Raw genomic sequence first — 27984 nt, 5'->3', positions numbered from 1 at the left:
ATCTGAGGGAGAAAATCATTTTTGTATTTTCAAGTATTCCATTATTTCCCATCACTGTGACTGGATGGGACCATTGGAATTTTGACGCTGGTGGAGGAATTTAGACAGTGCCAGTGCTCTAGTCCCAGGCTGTCCTTCCTTTCCTAGCCCTGCTGATCTTGTCCTGGAGAACATTTCTTTTGCTTCTTGCTCACACCCAGTAGCATGTAAACATCATGGTGTCCTGGATTGAACTTCTCCTGCTTAGAATGTTCCCCAGATTAGCCTTCTCCTACCTTGGCCACTTGCCACAAGTTGCTCTCTTATTCCTATTTTATGTTTGATAACACTGAAACACAGGAAGGTCAAGTCTCACCATGTCACATAGCAAGGCTTTAGTAGAGCTAGAAATGACATTTAAAGGGCCTCCAGATAGCACAGTGGAAGAATGCCAGACTGGAGTCAGGAGGACCTGACCTCAGATGTTTCCTAGTAGTGTGATCCAGGGCGAGTCACTTAACCTCATTGTCTAGTCCTTACTGCAAGGTAGAAGATATGAGTTAGGAAAAAAAATAACACTTAAAAGTTTCTGGGTCAGAAACACATCATTTTATATAGCACTGTACCATACAGATGGCTTAGAACATCCTTGGCAAAGGTTTTTGAGTTGACTGCACAGAGGGCAAATTCAAGCTATCTATGAGCTTCCTGCTACCCCCTATCTTGTCCCCCCATACACTCATTACCTGAGAGAGTGGAGGGAGGAAGTACTTGCTTTGGGTGGCTGGACAGAGGGGACAGTGGATGCAAAAAATGTCCTCAGGTGCTGGGAAGAGGGGAAACGGAGCAACTCCCCAACTGCCCGCTGGGTACACATGCCAATACTTTGCCAACGCTGGCTTAGAATGTCAGTAAGAACCCCGAACCTAAATATTTGTCAATTTTCAGTTTTATGGTTTGTCTTCTTGCATAGATGTTTTGATTTCATATCTGGAAACAGTTTGAAGGTTAGGTGTTTATACTGTGGTCCCGATAGCTGGTATTCTTTGTTCCAGGTGCTATATAAATTCATCTTTTTTTTCTTTTTGGGTGCAAAGCTTGCGCTTAGAATTCTGTACTCTGCTGTTATCCATTTGTGTTTGAGATTATTCCTAGTGATTTCTCTCTGCTCTTGGGGAGTAATAGTGGTTGTAAATTCAGCATCTTTTAATAATGCCTTTACCTTCATATTCTCTGAATTTTGGTGCTTTGGGACACCAGCATCTCATTTATCAGTCTTGTTTGCATAGATTAGTGCTCTCTTGTCTACGTAATTGGGTGAGATGAAATATGATAAATGACCATGTTCTCCTGTGGAAGGCTGCTCCACTTTGGGATTTTGGGGATTAAGAAGATGAGAAAGACAGAATGGTACTGTACTTTGTGAATAGTTTCTTTGTGTGTATTTCCTTGGCAGTGTTTGGGAATTTGCTTCCTAATTCCTGAAGTTGGAAGGAATAAGATGGGGAGGGGAAGGGCACAAGAAATTAAGGTATAGTATTAATAGGGTTATGAGGAGCTTTAAGACCTCATTTAGTTCAACTTCTTTGTTTAAATTTTTTTTAATAAAAAATTTTTTTTTAATTTTCTCTTCCTCCCACTCCTGCTGGGGGAAAAAAGAAAAACAAAGCCTTTATGACAAACAAAAGAAAAAATTCTCATATTATCTATGACTAGAAATAGGTCGCATTCTGTATATTTAACCCATCTTCTGTGTCACAAAGTGAAGGTCAATCCTCTGGAATCAGGGTTGATCATTGTATTGGTCAGAGTTCTTGGGTCTTTCAAAATTGTTCATTTTTACAATTCAGTTCCATTTTACAAATGAAAAAGTGAAGTCCTTTGCCCAAGATCAACATTGCTCATTAGTGACAGATTCTTATTCCAGTTCTCTTCATACCTCACTGTGCTTCATACTGGTTTTGCTGGATTGGTCATTTTCCTTCTCTTCTCCATTTAAATCTCTGCAGAAGACATAGCTATAGTGAGAATTTCAGCTCAAGTCACATTAATGGTCCAGGGCAGCCAGCCTTCTATCTCTATGGTATATACAGGATGTCCCAAAAGTCTTAATGCGGACATTAGCTATTAAAGCTTAAAACTAGGTGTCCCCAAAGACAGCACAGTTTTGAGCTATCCTATAAGGGGAAAATTGCCATTTCTTGTTGGGATAGCCTATCAGCCAGCCTCAGAAGTTCTCTTTGAAACTACAAAAATGCTGAGTAGGTCACTGAGTGGCCATGGGCAGACTTGTCACATTGAAAGTTTAATTAAAGATCCCTAGGAAATGTGTATTATTGCATGCATTCTTGTAGGCAGCTGGCACCCTGGGCAAGAGGCAGAAGAGTATGTGAATTAAAATACTTAAAAAAAACAACTTAGTACTTTCCAAGGATTTATATTCTTTACTAGGGCTGAATAATAAATTTCGGTACAGCTACAGCTGGTGTTATTTATATATATGTATATATAACCTTATAAAATTCCATGATACCTCCTAACATATATTGCATTATGGAATATATATGACTTTTCTTTTCCAAGTCCTTTTTTTATTGTAACTGGCTTGCTCAGATGGGGTGGCTTCATTCTAGAGAGCCTGAAGTACCAGGCATTCCTCTTCTGTGGGCCCTCTGGAGTCCTTGGCATTGCCATTTCATGGTATTACAAAGGAAAGGTGAAGAAGTATTCTGTGGTGCCTATTTAAAGGCAGAGAGAAACTCAAGCACTGATGTTGGCATCTCAGAACGGCCATGTGCATATCCATGCTCTGCTCAATAAAATGCCTGGCCAGACTTCTCTGGACCAATTTAGAAACTGACCTTTTACAAAGTATGCATATCTCTTACAGGGGCTGGATTAGTCTGGGGAGCAATTCCCACCTCCCTGCATGGGATCCAGATTGCACTGCCAACTTCTTATGACTAGTCTTTGAGTCTCCCTCCCTCTTCTCCAGACCTCGGACACCTAGATGTGGATTTTATTACCGTTCCACAAATGAAGCTTTAAGTCTGAGCATCCGTGGTAGCCTTGTTTCCCATAACCAATAGAAATATCTGCCAGGCAAGAATAATCCATTCTCAATTAACTGGAATTTTTGGTCATCAGAAGGTTTTGGCTAATTGAAGTTTAACCGAAAACCTATTTTTTAAAATCAATCTTGGCTGTCAAAAATCTTCCTAAGTTGGGGCAGCTGAGTGGCTCATTGGATAAAGAGTCAGACTCAGAGATGGGAGGTCCTGGATTTAAATCTGGCCTCAGACACTTCCTAGCTGTGGGATCCTGGTCAAGTCACTTAACCCCCATTTTCTAGCCCTTACCAGTTTTCTACCTTGGAAGTGGTCTTTAGTATCAGTTCTAAGATAGAAAGAAGGTAATAGTTTCAAAAAAATCTTCTCAAAATATCTTCCTTATCAAGTCTATTAAATCTAATTGAATTTTTCTACTAGCAAAGCTAGTCTCCTCTCTTTCCCCCGAACATATACATACCCTGTTCATTTCCATCTCTGTATCCTTTACCCGCATATAATCCATCTGAAACACTTTCCCTATGGCCTTTCACTATATAAATCCTTTTAAGGTCTAAAACAAATGCCACCTCCCCCATGAAGTCCTTCCTGGTTAATCCATTTCACGCAGCTCTTTTCCTTTTCTGGTCAGAAGTATTGTTTGTTCTTCTCATTCTTATGCTTGCAAAGGCAGCTTGGTATTGTGACAAAAGAGCTAGCTTTGGGGACAGGAATAGGTATTAAAGACACCTGTTAAGATCTAGGGAAACTTGGATTTGAATCCTGCCTGTGACACACACTGTATAAATCCAAGTAAGTCATATAAACTTTCATTATTTTTTTTTAACCCTTACCTTCCGTCTTGGAGTCAATACTGTGTATTGGCTCCTAGGTGGAAGAATGGTAATGGGGATCAAGTGACTGAGTCACATAGCTGGAAAATGTCTGAGGCCAGATTTGAACCTAGGACCCAGCTGCCTCCAAGCTCTCAGTATTTTAGGCAGTTCTTTAAAACTACAAATTATAAAGAAAATGCCAATTCAGCTTTGTAGATAGATTTTGCTCACACTCAGAAATTCTGCATAGGAAAGAAAATGCAGGTCCAGTCCTTATCCCCTACTGTAGCTGAATCAAACCCATGGCACCGTGCAGTCCACAACACACCCAAGTGTGTCTAGAACCCAGTTAAAGCAGTTTATATCTGATTTTAATGTTTGTATTTTTAAAAAAGGGGAAATAAGCATAAGTGGTTTTCTAAGTCTTTATGTGATCCCCTGCAGGGATCCTTAGTTACCACCCCCCCACACACACACTTTTATTTGACAATTGCCCTACAGAACTTGTAACTTATTTACCAGGGTATTAAACCTGAAATATACAGGTAAGACTTCTCCTATAATTATTTCATGTGAGTTAGTGTTCGTTCCCCACCATTAAGGGTGGTGCCATGTCTTTTATAACCTCCCAGAAAGTTTAAAGAATATCAAAGAACATACTAGACTCAGAGTCTTCACATTTTCCAGAGAGATCTAAACCTTTCTTTCCTAAAAGCCTTAAGATGATCAGGGAATGGGATTAGGAGAGATGTTTGTCACCTGGGAAAGTTCCTCAATGGGGTTGAGGAGGGTAGGTGGTTGTCCATATGATGTTGGAGACCAGAGTTATCAGTTTCTCGTCATGCCTTTTTCCTTGATGCCAGTATATTTTAGGTAGGGGAATATAATAGCAACAACCATTCCTATAGTCTCTCATGTTGGGCTCTAGGGTCAACCAGGTGATCCTAAAGAATCCAAAGGGCAATCTAGGATTAGGTATTGAGTAAATAAGAACATGTTAATTGACTGGTGAGCCAGTGCCTCTAATCCTCCATTTCAAACATGGATTTTTATTGTACTAGTTTATTGTACTTATCTCAAGAAATCTTCTGCTATACTGTCTATTATTGTTTATACTATCTATTATTATTATTATTATTTACTAACTAATGTTTTCACCCTATTTTGTAAATTCCCTTTCATAGAAAAAGAATCTAGTTAATTGATGGTGTTGGTTACATGAGTTCCAGTTAATCAAAGTTTTCACACTAATTGTGCACATTGTCACCTCTCCTCATCTGTGTATTGGTCTCTTCTGGTTCCTGCATTCCCTTTAGTGTCTTCATTTCTGGTCTCCCTTGATCAGAATCCTGATTTACAGACAATTAGATGTTTTCAGACACAATGCTAAGATGTTAGCCCACTTGACTGTGTGACTGCCCAACTGCCCAAAGAAAAAAGATTATTAGCACTCAACAGGATACTAGACTACTACAATTAAACAAGCCTAGACAATTAAACTTATCAGATTCAACTTAATCTTTTATCCTGCCTATTTTAAAATTATTTGTACTATTACTTATCTACAAGGATGAAGGAGAAGACTTGTGGCAATGCATTTTATCCTTAATATTTCAATACTTCCATTAGATTGTAAGCTACTTGATGGCAGGGGCTGTCTTTTGCCTTCTTTTGTATCTCTTGCTTTTATTACAATGCCTAGCAAATAGTAGGTACTTAATAAATGTTTATTGGTTGATTGAATTATCCTATATCAGTTGTCCTTTGGATTCTATAGAGAAGTGGGAGATGGGCCATTCTTTTTAACCCTTCCCTTCCATTTTAGAATCAATACTCTATACTGGTTTCACGAACAGAAGAGTGGTAAGAGCTAGGCACTGGGGAGTTAAGTGACTTACCCATGATTGCACAACTAGGAAGTGTCTGAGGCCAGATTTCAACAAGATGGATCATTTCTAAGAAGCATGCAATTAATATGATTGAAACTTCTTTGCAATAGGTAAAAAGTAGATTGGTGGAAGCTACAAAGTAATTTGGTGAAATGGGTATCCTTTTCTGAAATATGTCCAACATCCAACAGGGAAATTTGTTTTGCTTAACTGAGTTCATTTTTCTTTTTTTCCAGTGGTGGGGGGCAGGGGTAGAGAAGGGAAATCAAGAGGGATGCATATATGTGGCAAAAGAAAAGAAAAAAGAAAGAGGGTCATTGAAACATCTTTAAAAAAATGCCCAAAAGAGAATAGAAGAAAGGCCAGAAAGAAGTATAGACAAGCTAGAAAACTTTAAAAGCTAGAGGCTGAATTTATTGTATACTTTAAAAAAAAAAGTAAGCTGTATATATTAAAGATCTACAGTTTTGTGTCCGTTCCTCTTTTTCTATTCAACTACATATGTAGGAATGTCCATTTGGTTGTTGTTTAAGTTCTAAATAAAAATCAATGAATTAAAAAAATAAAAATTTAAGTCATGTCTATGTACTGAAGGAAATAACTAGAATACCTCAGAACCAAATTGGCCTGGACTAGAGATAGAGGTGGGAAGGGAAAGAAGTATAACATGCATGTCCTCTCCCCTGTCCCCCGCGTAAGAATCTATCTTTATCTGTTTTAGATAACATGGATAGAACAATCCGATTTTTTTAAAGCTTTTAACAGAAAACAGATGTGGCAGCCGAGCAAAAGAGGTTTCATAAGCCAAATCCTGCATCTGGCTTTCCATGTACAATTTCCACTGACTCGTTTAGGATTTAGATGTGCATGGCCAAAGGCAGACATTGGCTCATTCTATTTTAGAGCCAACTGGCCAGATTGTTATTTTGTGGAATGCTGAAGGGACATAGTCTCCACCCTTGTTGATACAAGCCTGTAGACTTACTCTTTGGAATAACGAAGATGCCTGCCAGGAAGAGGCACCTAGTGGAAGAAGGGAGAAAGGGAGGGGGGGGGGGGGGCACCTCTTAGTATTTATACTTATTGACGTTTGAGTCACTCCATTGTCTTCTCCAGAGACTGTATGTTTCCTATCCAGCTTTACCCATGGACAAATCTGGCCTTCAAGGTGATTACAGGAAGTATTCTGAGCCAAAATCTGCAGTTTCTCCACTCCTGGGATTGGGAATGATGTCACTGAGAATAAGCATCATCCCAAATGGAGCAGGATCTATTGTCTGCCTCCTCTTGGTCTATTCCTCCCTGCTGCACCTGTTGGCAGTCTTCACTGCAGGAACTCTGCAAGAACTCACAATTCCTTTTTTTTTCCCAGTGGCAAAAGTAATTTTCAGAAGCTCAAGGAAAAAATGTGTTCCGAGAGTTTTCTGTTCACCATAAATTGTGGCTTGAATTCTAAAGATTTGTATATGAAGGATTCCATTGCATTATACTTAAAAAGTTGCCAATTGGCTGTTTCCAACTCTCTTGTTTCATGGTGAGAAGATATCTTTATAAATCTGTAGCCATACACTCCACATGGGATTCTCCTGACATGCTTCCTGTCATTGGCCAAGTTGTACTGTTTAGTGCTTTGGTCGTTACTGTCTACACAGAAAGCCACTGTAGAGGCTGAATTGAAAAGGAAGGAAAACTCAGAAAATGAAATTTATACCCTCAATTCTGAATGAATCCATTCACCTTTTTGATTTTTGCTTACAAACTTTTCAGAAGCCTATAGAAGGGGCAACTAGAGTGGATAGAGCATCAGGGCTGGAGTTGAGCATGGGTTCAAATCTGGCCTCAAATGATTACTAGCTGTATGACCTTGGGCAAGTAACTTATCCCAAGCTGCCTCACTCATCTTTGCCACTCTTTGCTCTTCTGCCTTAGAATGACACTTTGGGGGGGGGGGATGGATATAGAAAATTCTGGCAGAGGATTCCATTGAATTTGGCAATGGAGACTATATCCGTGTTTCTATATATGGAAAAAACCACAGAATGGTCTGGCCATAATCATCTAGCCTAGTGATATCAATCATATGTCAAATAAATAGGGATTACTAACCTATATATTAGGATCCCTGCATATTGACTTTGTTTTAAAATGTAACAAAATCTATGTATTATTGTATTTTTATTTATTTCATTAATGTTTCCCAATTTCATTTTACTCTGCTTTGGGCTATTCTAGGGAGTGTTGGGGGCTGCATGCAAACTGGTCTAGCCCAACACTTTCATTTTTTTGTAAATGAGGAAACTAAGGGTTAAATAGTAGCTAATAGTATCTAATGTGAACCAGGCACATGTGCTAAGTGCTTTTCAATTATTATCTCATTTGATTCTCACAACAACCCTGGAATGTAGATGCTGTTATTGTCCCCGTTTTAAATACGAGGAAACCGAGGTAAACAAAGATTAAATGACATGCCCAGGGTCACACAGCTTTTAAGTGCTTGGGATTTGATTTAATTGAGGTCTTCCTGACTCCAACCCTGGTGGTCTATCCAATAAACTATCAAGTTGTCTAAGTGACTTGTCCAGGGTCATACAAGTAATAAAAGGCAGTTATCCAGAACTCAATTTTAACCCTGGATAGAAATCTGTTTTTTTTTTAATGTATCATCTATTTCCTTGACATATTTTTTAACCTTACCTTCCATCCTAGAATCAGTACAGTGTATTGGTTTCTAGACAAAAGAGTGGTAAGGGCTAGGCAATGGGCTTACACAGCTAGGAAATGCCTGAGGACAGATTTGAACCCAGGATCTCCTGTCTCTAGGCCTGGCTCTCAATCCACTTAGCTACCTAGCTGCTCCTTTGACATCTTAATATAGTATACAAAAAATAATTGAATTTTTCCTTGATGATTCAGGATCATTATTAACCATGTAAATTATAGCACTGTTCTGAAATATAGTAATATCTTTTTAGGGGTCTGAAGTATGTATGGCTTTTGCCCATACATTAAAAAATCCTAGATGACTGTGCTTTAAACATTCTTGTGTTCACATGGTCCAATGGGCATATGATTGGGGATGTAGACTCTAAATGATCACCCTAGTGCAAATATTAATAATATGGAAATAGGTTTTGATCAATGACACATGTAAAACCCAGTGGAATTTGCTCATTGGCTACAGGAAGGGGTGGGAGGAGGGGAGGGAAAGAACATGATTCATGTAACCAAGGAAAAATACTCCAAATTAATTAAATAAATAAACTTTAAAAAATTCTTATGCTTGGTCTCAATGATTTTTATCTTTTTCTACCTTTATCATGTACTGTCAGTTGTCACTTCCAAATCTGTCAGTGTACTTTCTCTTCATCCTTGTCTTTCTTGTAATTGAGGATAATAAGATTTAGAATTGAAAGGGCCATTAGAGGTCATCCAGTCCAATGGTGTTAAACACAAATAGAAACTGTACATAAGGATCCCTTCGGGCTGAATATTGACGTAGTTTCAAAATGTAATGTTATTTTTGTTTTATTGTATTTTTACTTATTTATTAAATATTTCCCAATTACAGTTTAATCAGGCAGCACTAGTTGTTTGACAGTGTTTGTCCGGTTCTGGTCCATCTTCCTCATTTTGGTCAGGGAGAAACTGAGGCCCAGAAGAGCAGAAAATAAATCGACTAAAGTTACCCAGCTGAGCCAGGATTCCTGTCCAAGTTTCTCCAGTACAGATCTCTTGTGTTGCTTCATCTCTGCTCTGGGTCAGTGACACCGAGTAAACAAGCATTTGAGAACTACATATAAAATAGGAACTAAAAAGGCCTTGGGTAGAGGGCCTGAAGAGTTCTGCTATGAAAGATCTCTGCCTGTATTTTTTCAATAGCTTGTCAACATTGGTTGGGGTTCCTGAGAGGCCTTTTGTGCTTATTTTCAGGTTTTTGCCTGTGTTCTAGATAGCTGAAATTGCTGCATCGAAAAGTATTCTAATACATCAAGGAAGGTGCTACTCTTTGTGTTTGGAGGGAAGAGAATAGGAGAGAGTTCAGAGCTATAGAGTAATAGAATACATTTTCTACTGTGTCTTTGCTGAATTCTCCTAATTATTACAGCTCTGATGTATCTCTGGGGTAGCAAAGAAGAGCAAAGTAAACATGAACAGCTCTGAGAAAGACAGCCATTGCACAAATGTAAGGTATTATTCTTCTGTTTACATTTCATTACCAAGAGCTGGTGATTAGTTAGTTTAATATTGATCACAGATGTTAGTGAACTGAAAAGCTGCTTGAGCTTGGCTCTCTAGTATGAAATTCAAGATCAGGGGAATTTAAATGCACTTGGGAAATACAAACAGAGTTTCATTTTAATAGTTCTCATTTAAAAGTACAACGTGTTTTTGGACAGATGAAGAAAGAGGACCATGGGTTCATTGGCTAATTGTTTTTACTTGCTCATTCAGTCCACATCTTATTAATCTCCTTATCTTACAGGAATTGTTTCTTCATTGGTTCTCATGTCTTATCCATACTCTTTGCTTCTTTTATTGGACAACAGGGCCAACGGCTCCACATGCTCTATATGAAGAAAAATTCAAACAGTCTTTTTCCATTTGCTACTATCTAGGCTGCTTTTGCCCTTTTTTGGACTTCTCCATCATGCCCTCATAGCATGCACTTTCTCTCCCTCTTTCTTCCTTCACCCTCCATTGTCATCATTCTTTGTGTGTGTTGTTCTCCCCCCCCCCCCATTTATTTACATCTCCATTATTTTTTTTGCATTTATTTGCATCTCCATCATCCATGAAGTGCTTGGTTCTTCTTTGGGGTGTGAACCCTCACTTCAGCCAGGCACTAGCATCACTACAAACAAGTCTCTCCTTGCCAGCTCCTGAAATAGCCTTCTCTGAGCTCACCTGCATTTACTCAGCCCTCATCCTTCACAATGATGAGGATACAGTAATGGAGAATAAAATTAATGTCCTCATTAAAGCAGCAGGTGTAAACATTGAACCATTCTGGCCTGGATTATTTGCCAAGGCCCTAAAGAGTGTAAACTTTGGAAGACTCATCAGCAGCGTAGGAGTTGGTGGACTTGCTCTAGCAGCTGGCCATGCTGCCCCTGCTGAGGAGGACAAGAAGAAAGAAGAGAAAAAAGAAGAATTGAGGAGTCCAATGATCCGATGATGACATGGCCTTTGGCCTGTTTGACTAAATATTTTTTGTAACATTGAATAAAAAACTTGATTCAACTGAAAAAAATAAATAACTGATAATATCTGGAGGCTTCTACAGCAATTTGATTTCACCCAGCTTGTAGCCATGGCTCCTGAGCATGAGATCCTCAATATTGGGTGGTATAGTCCTTGTGCTCATTGCCTTTACTGTGGAATGATTGGAGTCAATTCAGGAGTGAATTAAGTAGAAGTAGACATACACAATTCAAGAATAGCACAGTTCCAAGGGGCTTGGCTTGGGAGGACTTGCTATACCCCAAATTATAACATGTGGGGAGACCAGGATTTACTGAATATTATTTTTTATTTTAACCCAGAGTGACTCTATGTGTTTCCATGCCAGTGGAATTACAGGCTGGACCATCACATGTACTGCAATAATTGTAAAAGAGTAGAACAAGATGGTGTGTCTGTTCTTCGTGGTAACCAAGGTGTCTATCATGATGACAAGCAACCAACACTCAAGGCATTAAATGAAGTGATATGTGATTTTTTTTCCTTTCAAGACAATCTTTTTCAATCCATGTATAACCTCTTCAGTTGAAAATTTTGGAAACTATACAAACTTTTCAGTGGCACAGTGCCTGGCACATAGTAGGCATTTAACAGATACTTATTGACCTATCTGATATGTATGTAGTCAAATTTTGCTTATCCACAAGTGCATGCACCATTTCTTAAATAGCTCCTGGGAAATTTGTTATTTCAGTGTCATTTCTCTTTGCCTCTTAATTTTGTTTTTGTTCAGGCGTTTCAATTGTGTCTGACTCTTCATGATTCCATTTGGAGTTTTCTTGGCAAAGATATTAGAGTGCTTGCCATTTCCTTTTCTAGCTCATTTTACAGATGAAGAAACTGAGGCAAACAGTATTAAGTGACTTGTTCAGGATCATACAGCTAGTAAATGGCTGAGGCCAGAACTGAATTCATGAAGATGGGTTTCCTTGACTCCAAACTGGTCACTCTATTAAGTGTGTCACCTAGCTTCGCCCATACCTCCTAACTTCAGAGCAAATTCTTCCCAGTTATAGAATCATGAGTGTTAGAGCTACAGAGATTTAAAAATCATAGGAGTATAGATTTCAAGCTAAAAGGGACCTTAAAGGTCATCGAGTCCAATTCCTTCATGTTACCAATGAAGAAACTGAAACTGAAGATATATAGTGATTTGCCCCAAATCATAAATCCTGAAATGGATTTGAAATAATACCTTGCTGGAAAATTTCTGACAACCTGCATAACATGCTTTTTAGTTTACTCTACATTATTAACTTTTTCTCCATCACTTTCTTCAGACTAGAAATTGACAAAGCAATAAATCAAACCTTAATTTTCTAGCATGTACCCATTCTGAGGTGTAATTTGACAATTGGTTCTGACAAACCTGCTCCAACACACCCCTGGTTTAAGTCTGGTCCTCTGACGCTGAATGCAAAGCTTTTTCCTCTGTTTCAAATCATCTAACCTGATTCTGGATCCATGTTTTGGATAGCTGGGATCACCTCTAGGTAATGTAGAACATAGAGACTATGATTTCTAAATAAATAAAGCATAACTAAAAGACATTCCAAATTCATAAAAAACTAATATTTATGATTATCCTTACCAGTGTTCCTCTCGGTAGATGTGTGTAGATTAATTAGGAACTAATTGAACACATGAGTTGCTTATCCCTCCTCTTTCAATAGTGCAAATCAACTCACCAGAAATTTATTATACATTTGTTATATGCTATAATGATCCTAAGGTTACAAAAACAAAAAGGAAGCAATCCTTCAATTTACAGTCTACTAGCAGCAAGGTTGCTCAGTGAATAGAGAGAGCACTGGACCTGGAGTCAAGAAGACATGAGTTTAAATCCATCCTTGGACATTTACTAGCCATTTGGTCCTAGGCAAATCACTTAATCTGTCTGCCTCAGTTTCCTCATCTGAATAAAAAGGAAAATAATAGTTCTTTGGATGGTTCTGGTGGCAGAATAGATAGAATGACGAAGATTTATCTTCCAGAGTTTAGATCTGACCTCAGACATGAGTTGTGTGATCCAGGGCAAGTCACTTAATCTTCTTTGTCTCAGTTCCCACAATTGTAAAATAAGCTGAAGAAAGAAATGCCAAACCACTCCAGCATCTTTGCCAAGAAAACTCCAAATGGGGTCCTGAAGAGTCAGATATGACTGAAAAATGACTGAACAACAAAAACAGTTCCCATTTCCCTGGATGGTTGTGAGGATCAAATGAGATAATATCTGTAAGGCCCTTCACAAACTTGAAAGCTCTGTATCAATGCTGCTGCCAGCTACTAGACGCAGTGGTTCCCAAACTTTTTTGGCCTACTGCCCCCTTTCCAGAAAAAATATTACTTAGTCCCCTGGAAATTAATTTTTTTTTAAATTTTAATAGCAATTAACAGGAAAGATAAATGCACCTGTGACCATCACTGCCTCCCTGGATTGCTGCAGCACCCACTAGGGGGCGGTGGCACCCACTTTGGGAATCACTGTACTAGAGGGAAACAAAAGACATGTAGAAGTATTACTGATATTACTTATAATAGTAATATATCAGCATGCTATATGTTAATCATTGCATATATCATAATAATATCATACAGTAGGACTTTTTTTTACATGACCAGTATGGTCTAAGACCCTTTGTGTAAATAACCAACCCCATTATTTAATAAGCATTTTTTATTTGAAAATACCTTCATGCTTCACCACTCTTCCTAGGTTTATCTGAGCAGCCAGCTTCACTGCTCTTGTACTTTGGGGTCATTATTAATAACCAAATAGTGTGAATGAAAGAGAAGCATCACTGTGATGGCACAACTTGTTACAAGTGAGAACTCCAGACAAACACTGATGCTGGAGCCAATGTTTGGTGCAAAACAAAGTAATGACTCACTAATGCTTTTCAGACTGAGAATGAGTGTGATTGGGAATAATGCTGTAAGAATTTATACTGCTTGGGAAAATAGTGCATATTTAGCATGCAATTGAAAGTTTTTATTTTATGTATTTTTCTGTATTTAATATTTCTGTATTTTCTGTATTTAACATTTTCTTTATTTTTTTATTGCCAGTCACATATACCCCAAATAAACATGTGTTGAGTTTATGTAAAATGAGATCCAACTGTAATATAATGACATTTACATATGTTGTCTCCATTGGTTATCACAACCAACATAGGAGATAGATGCTGTTATTATCATTACCATTTTACAGATGAGGGAACAAGCTGAGAGGTGTTAAGTTGCCCAAGGTCATACCCTGACTTAGTGTTTGAGGCTGAATTTGAACTCAGGTTTTTCAGCCTCAAATCTAGCATCCTCTCCATTTATATAAATATCAACAAAATAAACGTCAAGCAATTTTGGGATTTGGTGAGAGCGTTGAGGGCGTGCTATAAGGGATGGGATGAAATTGAAGGGAAATCCTAAATAAAATCAGGATATCTTTAAAACAGTTCACTTCCCGTGAGAAAGAGCAGTCTCTTTCAGAAGGTGAAGTTGCATCTGTGACTCAAGGGTCTCGTTGGGCGCCATCACACCGAACGTCCCACATGCTTCATGAGAAGTCCAGGACTGGTATGCTTGGGAAATAAAAGGCAACAGAGATGACTGAATACCAAGCTTTAGTTAAATAATTTGCTGTTTATGGTTTCTCTGTTTATGAATCAGTTAAAAGCCCTTTTAAGTGAAATTGGATCGACTACAAAGTGTTGGTTTCATGTATTTCACTCGCAGTTTAATCAGCGTGATCCAGCTGCCGGAGCTGGGAAAGCAGAGCTGGGTTTTTAATTATCCCTGCTTTGCCTGAGTTAGGAATTCCCAGTCGTGCAGTCTGGGAAAAGATGCCAAAAACCGCATTGTTCTTTAATTAGCTGTTGTAATTGTTTTAGTCTAATCTCCCTGATTAGGAGCAGCATTAACTACAGCTGTAAGAAGAGGCCTGCCCCCTTTGTGCTGCCCTAGTAAACACAGTCTTCTCACTTCTGGTAAGGGACATAATAGAAAATCAATTAGAACTCAACCGATGTTGATTGGAAAATGATAAAGATCAGCCACCATGAAGCAGAGATGGCTTTGTCGAGTTGCTTTATGGACCCCATTGCTGCCGAAGTGCCCAGTTCTGGGAGAAAACCCACACCAATGGCCTACCTGTTAGAGAGAAGCATTTGAGGAAGGCTCGTTCTCTCCCTTAGAGGACACTCAAATGAAACAAACAGGGTATGGAAGCTTCTCGCAAGTAGGGGATTGCTTTAATTCTTCGTATTTGTATCTCCCATGCCTATGCGGGTAATAGATGGTTAATAAATACTTGCTGATTGATTCCTGCCATCAGAACCACAACTGAGGGAGGATGACCAGGCATTGCTCCCAGGGCCATGAATTTAGAGGATACTCCAACTGCAGTTTGCTGATGGAACTTGGCAGTTCTTCATCAGCATAGAAACAAGAGAACTTAGCATCTAGTTAGCAAGAATAATTACTTAAAATAGGAAGCTATGAGGCAGGGATATGCTTCTCCTTTTAACCTACCCCCATCCCCAATTAACTGAGAGTGCTTCGTGCCACTCTCTTACACTGTGCAAGAGGAAAAAAAAATTCTTAGGTCGGTGTTTTGCAAAATATCAAGCTAGGTTATTTCCATACTTTTGTCTTTTTTTTTGTTTGTTTGTTTTTTTGTTTGTTTTTTATTTTTCCAAAACCCTTATCTTCCATCTTATACTCAATACTGTGTATTGGTGTGAAGGCAGAAGAGCGGTAAAGGCTAGGCAATGGGGGTTAAGTGATTTATCCAGGGTCACACAGCAAGGAAGTGTTGGAAGCCAAATTTGAACTCGGGATCTTCTGTCTATAAGCTGGACTCTCTATCCACTGAGCCTTAATTGCCCCCTGTCTCCCTTGTTTTTTATATTTAAGTAATTTCTTAGCCTTTTAAATTCCTTTTCCTTCCCCAGTGGGATCTTCTCCACTTTGACACATCCCAGTAAGAATTGACCTATATTGTCTTTTTTTTTTTAAACCCGTAACTTCTGTGTATTGGCTTCTAGGTGGAAGAGTGGTAAGGGTAAGCAATGGGGGTCAAGTGACTTGCCCAGGGTCACACAGCTGGGAAGTGTCTGAGGCTGGATTTGAACCTAGGACCTCCCATCTCTAGGCCTGACTCTCAATCCACTGAGCTACCCAGCTGCCCCTGACCTATATTGTCTTACTTGAGCCACAAAAGGTATAATTCAATTCAGTTAGGCTAGACCTGTGTTGGTGAACCTATGGTATGCTTCTGGGAGTGAGTTGCTCTCCTTTCCCTCTCCATTGAGTCTAAGGACATTTTTCACATCATAAGCAGATTTTCTGCCCAGCAACCCAATGCTTCCTCCCTTCCCTTTCTGGGGCAAGGGGGCAGCTCATATGCAGCAGGAGGGTTGCATTTTGGACATATTCTCTAAAAGGTTCACCATCATTGAGCTAGAACTTTGGGGTATAGAGATATAAACAAACAAACAAAAAACAAAGGTCCTGGATGCAAGAGCTGCTGATAGAATTAGAGAATGTGCTAGATACATAAATCAAAATAATATAAGTAAGATTACGATGCAGGTAAAGCAGAGATCTAGACAAAGTGTAGTAAGACAGTCCAAGAAAGGAGATCTCATTTTCTTCTAGGGAAATGAGGGGAGATTTCCTGCATGAGGTGGCACTTGAACCTGGGTACTAAAAGAAGAGAGGTATTTCACTGGGCAAAGATGTGGAAAAAGTGAATGAAATCCAGGCATTTGAGTTCAAATCTGGCCTCTGACACTTACTAGTGTGACTCTGGGCACACTGATTAACCTCTGTTTGCTTCAGTTTCCTTATCTATAAAATGGGAATAATAGCACCTATCTCCTGAGGTTATTGCAGGGAGTAATGAGATGATAACTATAAAGTGCTTATCATAGTGTTGGACACATAGTAAGTGCTATAAATATGTTAACAATTACTATTATATGAAATTCAAAGATGAGGCCTGAGGCTGTTGAAAGATTCATAAATTCCAACAGAATTTTTTAAAATTATTTTTTAAACCCTTACCTTCCATCTTAGAATCAATACTTTGTATTGGTTCCAAGGCAACAAAGCGGTAAGGGCTAGGCAATGGTGAGGTTAAGTGACTTGCCCAGGGTCACACAGCTAGGAAGTGTCTGAGGTCCGATTTGAACCTAGGACCTCCTGTCTCTAGTCCTGGCTCTCAATCCACTGATCTAATAGAATGTATTGAATAGAATCATGCTAAGTGTTCTAAAGCAGTGTAGCCAAACTCTCATCTAATACATAGATAATGATCCTCTGGGTAGCAGATTGACTTGATTTTCAAATGTAACATTATCTATGTTTTATTGCATATTTATTTATTTTTGTTAAGTTAGGAGATAGCCAGAAAGTTGCATGTTTGACACCTCTGTTCTGGGGAATACAAAGGAAGTCAAGAATAAGATTCCTATTGTAAGAATACTGACTCATCTGTTATTCTTGGAGAGCAGAAACAGTGGAATTTGATGCTATACCTAAAGGCAAGAATCAACTTCACCTACTTTGGGGCCATAATATTACCAGCAGTCATTATTCCCTCATTATCTCACAAGTTCAGGCCAACTTTCCTATTCCATCATATTGATGGACAGATGGGTGGAATTCCATACCCTGGGGAATGCACTGACAGGGGAATGCACCCTCTGGTGAAAAACCCAAGTGGTTGTTGAAAGGAGAGGACAGGATTCTAATTTTTTCAGCAATGATTGGGTCATACGTTCCTGTTGATGTCCAAACTGTAAAAACTTGGTGATGTTTGATTCAAAAGCAATCTGCCAGATCTTCAAAGGGATGAATCTCAATGTTTAGTCATTCATCACTGCCCTTAAGGAATTTTCATTGAGAAGATCACATGTAAGAAAAAATAACCTAACAAATAAATATTTGATCCTAGAGTCAATAGGGTGCCACTGGATTTTATTGAATAGGGAATGATATGATTAGTCCTATACAATAAGAAGAAAAATAACAGCTAAATGGAGGAATCATTGGAGTGGGATGAGACTTGAGTCAGAGGACCAACCAGCAGTCAGAATAAGGTGTGATGTGTTGAGGGCTTGCATGGGGGTAGTTGCAATGTCAAAAGGGAATGGTGGAGGAGGGCAGATGGAGACAAATGATGTCATGAAGACAGAAATAATAAGACTTTACCATGGACTAGGTAGTAGAATGGGGTAAGAGAGAGAGTAGCTTGTGGTCCTGGGTGAATGGAAGATTGATGCTATCCTTGACACTAAGAAGGAGGTTTGTACCTTTTGACTTAATATGTCCACAAAGTCAAGAAAGCAATTTTTTTTTGTAAGAAAGAGCTGTGACAAAATTTCAAGAGTTACATATTTTCCCCCAAAGCAGTCTGCAAGCAGGGAGAAGGAGAATTTGGAAAAGAGACAGCCAACCCCTGGATGGGATTTGCCATAGTTGAGTTGCTTTTTGCCTACCAGTAGCTTTGCGCTTTGAATTCAACTCTATTGTGCTACTTGGAAATTTTTTTCTCCCTGTAAATGCTTCTTTTACCCTGGAGAAACATAACCTTTTTTTTTTTCTACAAAAAATAAAACCTAACACATCTAGCAGGATCATTACAAGAGGGGGCAGATATGTATCAGGCCTCGTTTATGTCTAAATACCATCAAGTGTGACCGGCAGAAAGGAAGCATTGTGGTTAAGGAGCACACCCGAGTGAAGGCTGTGAGGTGGAACAATGGAGTACTTCAGAACAGAATATCAAAGAGGTTCTTAAAGCCAGCTCTGAGTTTTAAGCTTTTCAGTCTCAAGGCAGTGGGCTGATGTCATGCTTTTCCACGAGGTCATCATGGCTTCGAAGCCAGGAATAACTTCTCCCAGATAGCTTTTCCTTGCCTGGAACAGAAGTCAAGGCCTCCTTGTTTGGTCTGAGTTGTGCTTCAGGGCTGAATTTAAGGGTGTTGGCTCCGTTATTGGGGTGGAAAATTTGAATTTGTCTTTGAATAGTCCCTGCAAATTTTCAGAGGATCAAGGTCTGGGGTAAAGATTATCACCTCTTAATACAGTGCTTATCTAGAGGCCACTGTCCAAGGTGCTGGGGAGGGGTTTAACAAAAAAGTACATCAGGCATGATCCAAAAACAAACTTATTCGAGTTAAAATGACTTAAATACTCCATTCTGATCTTTTTTTTGGGAAATCTTTCCAAGATGCAAATCTCCACCCATCCTTGCCATCCACCATTTTTTTGTGCTTTCCCCCCTTATTTCCCCCATAGCTCATATAGGCTCAATCCAATGCCTCAATTTCTTTTGATAATATATGGATCCCTATAGCACTTGGCCTATTTCTCTGTCACTTCTTCCTTTTACCACATAATCGGCCCCTCTTTTTTGTCCTTTTTATAAGGTGATATTTATTTCTATTCATCTTCAAAGTCCTTTATGTGTTGTATCCTACAACTTGTTTACATCTGCCATACAACTCTCCATTTCTCTCTATGGTACTCAGTTTAGAAACTATTGTGTTCCATGTCTTGTAGCCATACAACACCAATAAGAAATTAGTATTAAAAAGATAGATCTTTGTTTCTGGAAGGAGTTTGCTGTCATTAAAGGAGTTCTGCACTTTTTTTTAGAGGAAATTTAGCCTCCAGTCCTCCTGTTTCTATAATCATAGAATTCTCGAATCGCCATGTTGTCCATTTGTACTATCTGTCCGAGATTTACATGCTGATAGATAATCTCAAAACATTTTCCAGCCAACTGCATGTCATAATCTAATGAATAGACATTCTTTATGTACTTGTTTTCCCCTATACTAATTGTCAGGCTCTTTTTTTTTTAGGGGTTACAGATCTCTTCTAGGAGGCTCTTTAATGTTCTGAAGTTATTGAAAATCAAAACAATGTTGCCCTTAAATGGGAACATCTGCAAGACCTCACCACCTATAAGGAATGCCTTTTCTCCCCCCCCATTATTTAATTGTTTCCTAATTACATGTAAACATTTTTAAAATTCATTTAAACAAATTCTCTTCCTCTAGACACTTTCCTCTCATTGAGAAGTAGGCAATTTGATATCAATTATGTATATAAAGTCACATGAAATATATTTCTAACTTAGCCATGCTACAAAAGAAAATAGACAAAAAAAGGGAAAGAAGTACAGAAAATTTAAAAAGTTTGCTTCAATCTGCATTCAGAGTTCATCAGTTCTCTCTCTGAAAGCAGATAGCATCATGGGTCCTTTGGAATTGTCTTGGATCATTGCTTGATAGTCTTTCACAACTGATCATCCCTAATAGTCTTGCAATTGATATGTACAATGTTCTCCTGTTTCTGCTCAACTCATTTTGCATGAGTTTAATCTTAAGTCTTCCCAGGTTTTCTGAAACTATCCCACTTGTTATTTGGTATAGGACAGTAATATTCCATTACAATCACAAATTACTTTTCAACTTGAACTTTGTGCAACACCTTTCTCAATCATAACGCATATCTCCATTTTTTTATTATTATTTTTTAAAACCCTTAACTTCTGTGTGTTGGCTCCTAGTTGGAAGAGTGGCAAGGGTGGGCAATGGGGGGATCAAGTGACTTGCCCAGCGTCACACAGCTGGGAAGTGTCTGAGGCCAGATTTGAACCTAGGACCTCCCATCTCTAGGGCTGGCTCTCAATCCACTGAGCTACCCAGCTGCCCTTATATCTCCATTTTTGTATTGTGTTTGCTCTTTATGATAAAGGGCATTAAATGAAGACATATCTATTGCTGGTTTCTTTCAAGGAATCTTGAATGATTTTGAAAACTGAATGAGTTACCTTGTTAATCAGCCAACCAATCAACAATTGTTTTCAAATGCTTGCTTATTGGAAAAGAATCCCTAAGGTAGTGTTTTACCCTACCTACCAAAGCAAAAGCTGTTTCCCCCCCTAATCAATAGATGATAATTACATTGCAATCTTATATTCACTATACTTTTCAGTCAACTTTATAATGGAGAAGATGTGATCAACAGTGGAATATCACTTGCAAATTCTTGTCTGTTGCCACTAATAGCATCATCAAGACTAACTCCAGTGTGTGCATATCAATGATTATCCTAAAATTTTTTTGTGAGTAAATAGGCATATATGTCAGTAGTTGTTGGTGTTCTTTCAGTAGCATTTTTCTCAGGACCAACATCTATGATATTTTTTTCCCCTATCTTTAAAAATTCCCCTTCCTTCCAATACCTTATGAATTGATCCTATAAATACCCTTTGCTTTTCTGTCACCTTCATCTTTTTTTATAGATACTTGGTCTAATCCAATTGGTTTTCCTTTTGTTTTTGTCTCTAGTGCTATTTATATATCCTCTATAAGAACATTTGGAATTATGATATTAGAATCCAAGTATAGTAGTTCTACTGTCATGGTAAAAACTTTTCATTATAAAAATCTTTGTAGATTCCCCCCCCCCCCCGTGTTCCAGTGTTCTTTTCTTATTGTCCTCCCCCTATTTTCCTCTTAAAATACCATTAGATGGACTGCCAAACAATGAAAAAATGATCTTACTTTCCACTGGCAGTATTGCTCATAATCCTATATCACTGTTGGTAAAATTTGGAAATGATTTCATTTTCCAAATTAGTGTTTCCTTTGGACATAATTTCTTTCATTTAGCAAATATGTCAAACATTTGCTGAGAAAGACACTTTTTAGGACTCTTTTAGTCTCTTTATTATGGCAATTGATTTACATCAGTTAAATGTCTATAAAATTATTATAATTAGCATCAGTGTCATTTCTATTATTTATTACTCTTTTTAATATGAATAACTCTTTGAAAAAGATCAAGATGAACTTGTGTCAATTACATACTAAATTCTTTTTTCATTAGCATTCTTTTTCTAGCTTTATCACTAATCTGAAGCTTAACTTTAACAAGTTGGTGGTCTGATTATAGACAGATAGCTGATTCAGGAATGACTGAATGATTCATCAATAATGAGTCTTTTCCTGTATGTTAAAATATAATCACCTTTTAGGGTTGTTGTTGATGTTAACTGTGCTAACAAAGTCCAGTGTCTACCCATCCTTTTCTGGAAAGAATTTGCTTGATATTGAGATATGAGACTTCTCTAAGTTTTTGGTTTATCTCATTCTTTATCCCTGATCCATGCTTTCCCTTATTATAAAAGTGTCATAATGTAATGCAGAAGGCTTTAACAAGGTGTTTTTTTAACTTTGTCTTAAAATTACTGAATATTTGTTTCAAGGCAGAAGAGCAGTAAGGACTGGATAATTGGAGTTAAATGACTTGCCCAGAGCCACATAGCTAGGAAGTATCTGAGGCCAAATTTGAATCCAGGACTTCCCATCTCCTGAACCACCAAGTTACCCCTCAAGATTTTTTTTAACCCCTACTTTTCCTCTTAGAATCAATACCATGTATTGGTTCCAAGGCAGAAGAGCAGTAAGAACTAGGCAATGGAGTTAAGTGGTTTGCCCAGGGTCACACAGCTTGGAAATATCTGAGGCCAGATTTGAACCTCCCATCTCTAAGCAAATCTGCTGATTCCTTTCCTTGTCAAATTTTACCATTTAAATGCAACTTTAATCTTCCTTCTAGTTTCATTTAGAGCTAGAATAGCAAGATTTAATAAGTTTCACTGCCTTTAGTACAAGGATTCTCTTTTATTTATTCATTTTTGATGATATATTGTTTTTTTCTGAATTACATGTAAAAACAATTTTTAACATTCATTTTCTTAAAAATTGAGTTCCAAATTCTCTCCCTCCTTTCTTCCCTTCCTGAGACAGTAAGCAATTTTATATTGGTTATACATGTTTGATCATGCAAAGCATATTTCCATATTAGTCATGCTGTGGAAGAAGACGTATTTCAAAGAAAACCTATGAAGAAAGTAAAAGGAAAAATAGAATGCTTTCATCTGCATTCAGACTCTCTGAGTTCTTTCTTTGGGGATGGATAGTATTTTTCGTTATGAGTTCCTTGGAATTATCGTGGGTCCTTATATTGCTGAGGGATCATTAAGTCATTCATACTTGATCGTCATACAATATTGCTGTTATAGTGTATGTAGTACAAGGATTCTTAATGTTTTCTGTGTCCTGAGCATTTTGGGAATCTGGTGAAGCCTATGGACAGTAATATATAGGATTACATGAATTATTTTAAAGGCATAAGACAAAATACATAGGATTACAAAAAATAGATATGGTTATCAAAATGTTTTTGTTTTTATTTTTAAGTTCACAGATTCCATGTTAAGATCTCTTGCTTTAGTCGAAGGTTCATTTGTTAATCATTGGCCTAGAAACTCATGGAATAACAATCAGGGATGTGCAAGAACCATCTCAAAACAGGCTTGTAAGAGCCACTTGTTAAAATTTTCAGCAGGAGCATTTACACAGTGAAAATCAACAAATACTACAAACAAATAATGATTTTATTTATTGTTTTGTTGGGAAATGTTAAAAGATCGGATTAAACTTAAAAGGTGTTCCATGCATAGACTTTTTTTTCCCCTGGAGAGCCAGTTGTTAAACATATATCAGGACACCACCGGGAAAGCTAAGTTAAAGTCTAAAAAGGTGTGATTGAACATAATCAATCTCCCATCTTTTCTAACTTTCTACCAGTAGACATGTCATTGGACCATTCTGCATTTTTTGTGTGTTTCTTGGGTTTCCATTGGCAAGTAGATAGACTATTGGTAATGTGGCTCCATAATTAGTTGTAAAGTCAGACTTGGTCAAAGCCTTATCAGTGTGGTAGAACCTATCAGAACTTCAATACAACTGGCAGAACCTTTGAGAACCCAGGGCCAATCAACTACCTTCGAAGCATAGGTGCCTAATAAGTGATTGATTGTTGAATGAACAGATGAATGAATGAATCTCTGAACTTATGAATTTAAAAATGTATTTAAGGAGAGAAAATGTACTTACAATAAAGCTAAATAACAATGAAAGGAAAGATATGATCAGTGTCAAAGGAATGATCTTAGAAAAGGAGAAGTCACTGTGAACTGGGGTTCGTAAAGGAAGTAGGATGTGAGTTGATCCTGGAAGTCTAAATAGGATTCCAATAAGCAGAAAGAGGAAGTGAGAATTATTACAGAGATATTGCCTGTGTTCACTCTTCTAGTGTACAAAGGCAAAACCTGAATGAGGCCAAAAATGGGATTCCTGAATAACCACTCTGGCCAAGTATAATTTATGGTTCATGTTGGCAGCAGAAGGAAGCCTGGCTGCTCCTCACTCTGTGGTCAGGATACCAGAGTCCTGGAGGAATCACAATTCTTCTGAAAGGCACAACAGTGCAGGTCTCTGTTCACTAGGAAGCTGTGTGTAACAGACCATGATCCCCTTCAGAGCTGACTTTGTCCCCAAGTCCAGGCAGTAGATTCACCATTGTTCTGGGGCTCATATAATCAGCTTTAAGAACTAATTACAGGGTCATTAAGAGGAAAGTGAGCTAAAATTGTGTGTCATTTATTTATATGCTGCTCCAGGGACAAATTCTGTTTCTAGATTCCTGCTCCTTTCACAAAGACTTCACAAGCGTTGGGTATAGACTAAAAACACAATTAACAACTAGGCTGATGTTGTATCGGAGACAGAATTATGGAACTTGAGGTTCTAGTAATGGAGTAATCTTGATTTGGAAAAACCTTGAGAATTATCATTCATTTGGCTGGTCTTGAGGTTCAGAATCCTAACTGATAGAAATGGAGTCTAGCACTCCATTGTGAGACAGACAGACAGACAGACAGACAGACACACATACCCCCTACACCTACTATATATGTGTATATGTGTACATGCACATCTCAGATTCACAATGATAATTTTGTGCTCTGTGACACAGATAGCAACCCAGTTTTTGGATGGGCATCATAAAGCAACAAGAGTGATCAAGACACTTGACTATAAGGACATATAGAATTAGAATACAATCTCCTAATTCTTTTTACTAAACCATACTGACTTTGTTGATAGACCTAATAATAACATTTTGTGCTTGTTTTAAATTTGTGCTCTGCCTACACAGGAATGGAGGGCAAATATTCTCCCACTTTTCTAGAAGAGGAGAAAATGAAGTTTGCAAACAACAGGCTGTTTAGTTTTACTTTAATTCCTGGCGAAAACTATATTAAAGGGATGGTTTGTGAATATCTGGAAAAGAAAATAGTGATCACAGAGACCCATTATAGTTTAATCTCATTTCTTGCATTGACATGGTTACAAAGCTGGTAGAAATGGGGGCCACTATTGATGTAGTTTAACTAGTTTTCAGCCAAGTAGTTTGGGGTTTTTTTGGTCAAGGTTTCATATGCTATCCTTAAGGTTAAGAGAGCCATATGGACTAAATGTTAGTGTGGTTAGCCGAAACTAAAGCTTAATTATAAATGGATCAGTGTCATCTTGAAGGAGAAATCTTTAATAGAGCACCCCAGGGTTCTTTGCTTGACTCTGTGATACTTAATATTTTTTTTAACACTGCATGGAGTTTGGAGTTGGGAGACCTAGGTTTAAGTGCTGCTTTTGTGGCTTAAAATAGTTTTAACTTTGGACAAGCTACCTAACTTTTCTGTGTCTGTCAAATGAAGAGATTGGACTACATATCCTACAATGCATATTCCACCTTTAAATCCATGATCCCATGATTTAGACGATAGAATATAAATCAGAATTATCCCATTTTTAGATGTCACAAAGCTAAAGGGATACCTATTGTTGAGTCACAGTCGGGATCCCAAATACTCTGGGCATCAGGTTGGAGTGGTGATCTATATCACACAAGATGAAATCTCAGAGGGATAAATATAAAATAATAGTTGGATTCAAAAGGTCAGCTTCAGATGTACATGAATGGAAATTCATACTTAGATAACAATTTATGTGGGAAAAGGTCTAGGAATTTTAGTGATAGTCTGCAACCTTAATATGAGTCAACAGTGTCATATAAAAGCAAAAATGCTCATTTGAGGGGCAAGCACAGTAGATATAATATCAGGTGTAGGTTCAAATCTGACCCCAGACACTTCCTAGCTGTGTGCCTAGGCAAATCTTTTAACCATAGTTGCCTAGTCCGTATGGCTCTTCTGCTTTGGAACTGAAAGTTAGTATCAATTCTAAGACAAAAGGTAATTCTAAGACAAGGGAAGGTGTCCTGTTTTCTTTTAAGCACGTGAATGGGAAACCACTTTAGATGGCAATGTGTGGGAAAGGGTCTAGGGCCACACTGGTGAATCTTTTCAGAGTTCGAGTGCCCAGAAGGCAAATTCAAGCGTTCTGTGAGCCTCCAAACTACCTGAGAGAGCTGAGGGAGGAAGTGCTTGCTTTGAGTGGCTGGTCAGAGGGAGGACATGCAAAAAATATCTTGAGGTGTGCTGGGAAGAGGGAGGATGGAGCAGCTCCTCAATGTTGGCTCTGTATGTGGACCACGTCTTCTCCACACTGGTCTAGGAGTTTTAGGAACAGTCTACGACCTCAATATGAGTTAACAGTATCATACGAAAGTAAAAATGCTAATTCAGACTTAAAAGAGGAATGGAGAGGGCACTGATTTACTGAAACCTCAGTAAAAATAGTGCCTGAAACCAGCATCTTCACAAACTAGTTCCAAGAGATGGTATCATTTCAAGCTTCCTCATCTCTTTGACTCTAGCTGTTGTATGCAACCCTACCTACGGATAAAAGAGAACAGAGACCATCCAAATTGAACAGCTATATATTTCCATGGCATGAGGGCCATATATCCTGGAGAGACCTCTTGTCTCATTCCCATCTGACAAAAAATACACCTGGAAAAGCCAATGATCTGCAATAAAAACAAAAGACTATATATAGCACCATTTTTATTATCTTTCCTCATTTGTTACCCTGTTGCTCCACAGTCAAGTTTTTGGCAAGGACCTTTGGAACATTATGTCCATTCCCTGACCCTCAGAATCAGATCTCTTTTCAGAAGAGGTGACCCTTGTGTTGGGCACTGTCAAGAATTACTGAAGAATAAGAATCTTAAGAGTTCTCAGAATAGACACTGATTACAGATGCTTTTATGGACCCAGTATGGGAATGCAGCATCTTCGATAAGAGAAAAAAAATCATTTCCTAGGCAGAAGCCCGTAAGATGGGTATCTTTGAAAATTCGTCTTTGTGAATACTTGACAATGTAACTGATGTTAGAAGTACTATATGAAATACCTCTTATATATCAGTCAAATCTCAGCTATAGAGGTGCCTCTCCCCTGCCACCAAATGGTCATTCAGAGGAAAATTGGAATGAATTTCCTGTAGGCTTTGTAAGTATGCACAGAACTCAGAATTCCATTGCAGGAAGTTTGTTCTGTAGGTCATCTGACCCATTCCTCTGCCTCCAGGAAGGAACATCCCTAAAATAAACTCCCTAACCCCCACCCCACTCCCAACCACCAAAAAAAAAGCAATGCCTTATTTTTTTCTTACCAAATTCCAGGGAAGGTGAGACCATGTTGAATGAGGTAGGTTTCCCAAAATTGAAACTACTTCCAGGATATTAATAGAGCCTGGCTTAATAAATCATAAAGGGATGAGCAACACCTAATACTACTGAGACTATCTTATGTAGTTTATCTTTGGGTAATATGAAAGCTCCATTAAGGACAGCCTGGGTCAAAAAGTAAATCCCTGCAGATAATTCATTCCAAGTAAAATTAGGTAGGCCTAATTAGGTGGGCTAGCCAAGTGAAGTAAAACATATTAACAGATTCTAGAAAGTATATACTTTAACTATTGTGTTATCCCCCTGGCTCTGCAATCCAAAAGAGGAAGTGTATTTTTCAACAACTAACAATGGAAGTGATCTTGGACTTTTTAGAAACTCTACAAATAGGCACCCCAAGTTTAATTTCATCCTTACAGAGGAAATGTATAAATTTATTTGTTGCTTGTAGTATCAGCATATTTACTT

At 38.2% G+C, this 27984-nt stretch overlaps 1 protein-coding gene and 1 pseudogene across 2 annotated transcripts in view; both read left to right on the top strand.

Moving 5' to 3' along the window:
• Positions 1-27984, top strand: part of XYLT1 (xylosyltransferase 1) — a 435908-nt gene that overhangs the window by 131434 nt on the left and 276490 nt on the right. The gene's annotated exons all lie outside the window — the stretch shown is intronic.
• Positions 10544-11043, top strand: LOC123232537 (annotated as a pseudogene).

This window comes from Gracilinanus agilis, chromosome 1 (assembly GCF_016433145.1).
Source record: "Gracilinanus agilis isolate LMUSP501 chromosome 1, AgileGrace, whole genome shotgun sequence".
NCBI classification, from domain to species: domain Eukaryota; kingdom Metazoa; phylum Chordata; class Mammalia; order Didelphimorphia; family Didelphidae; genus Gracilinanus; species Gracilinanus agilis.
The sequence above is the reverse complement of the archived record's forward strand: the minus strand, read 5'-3'. Positions and strand labels throughout refer to the sequence as shown.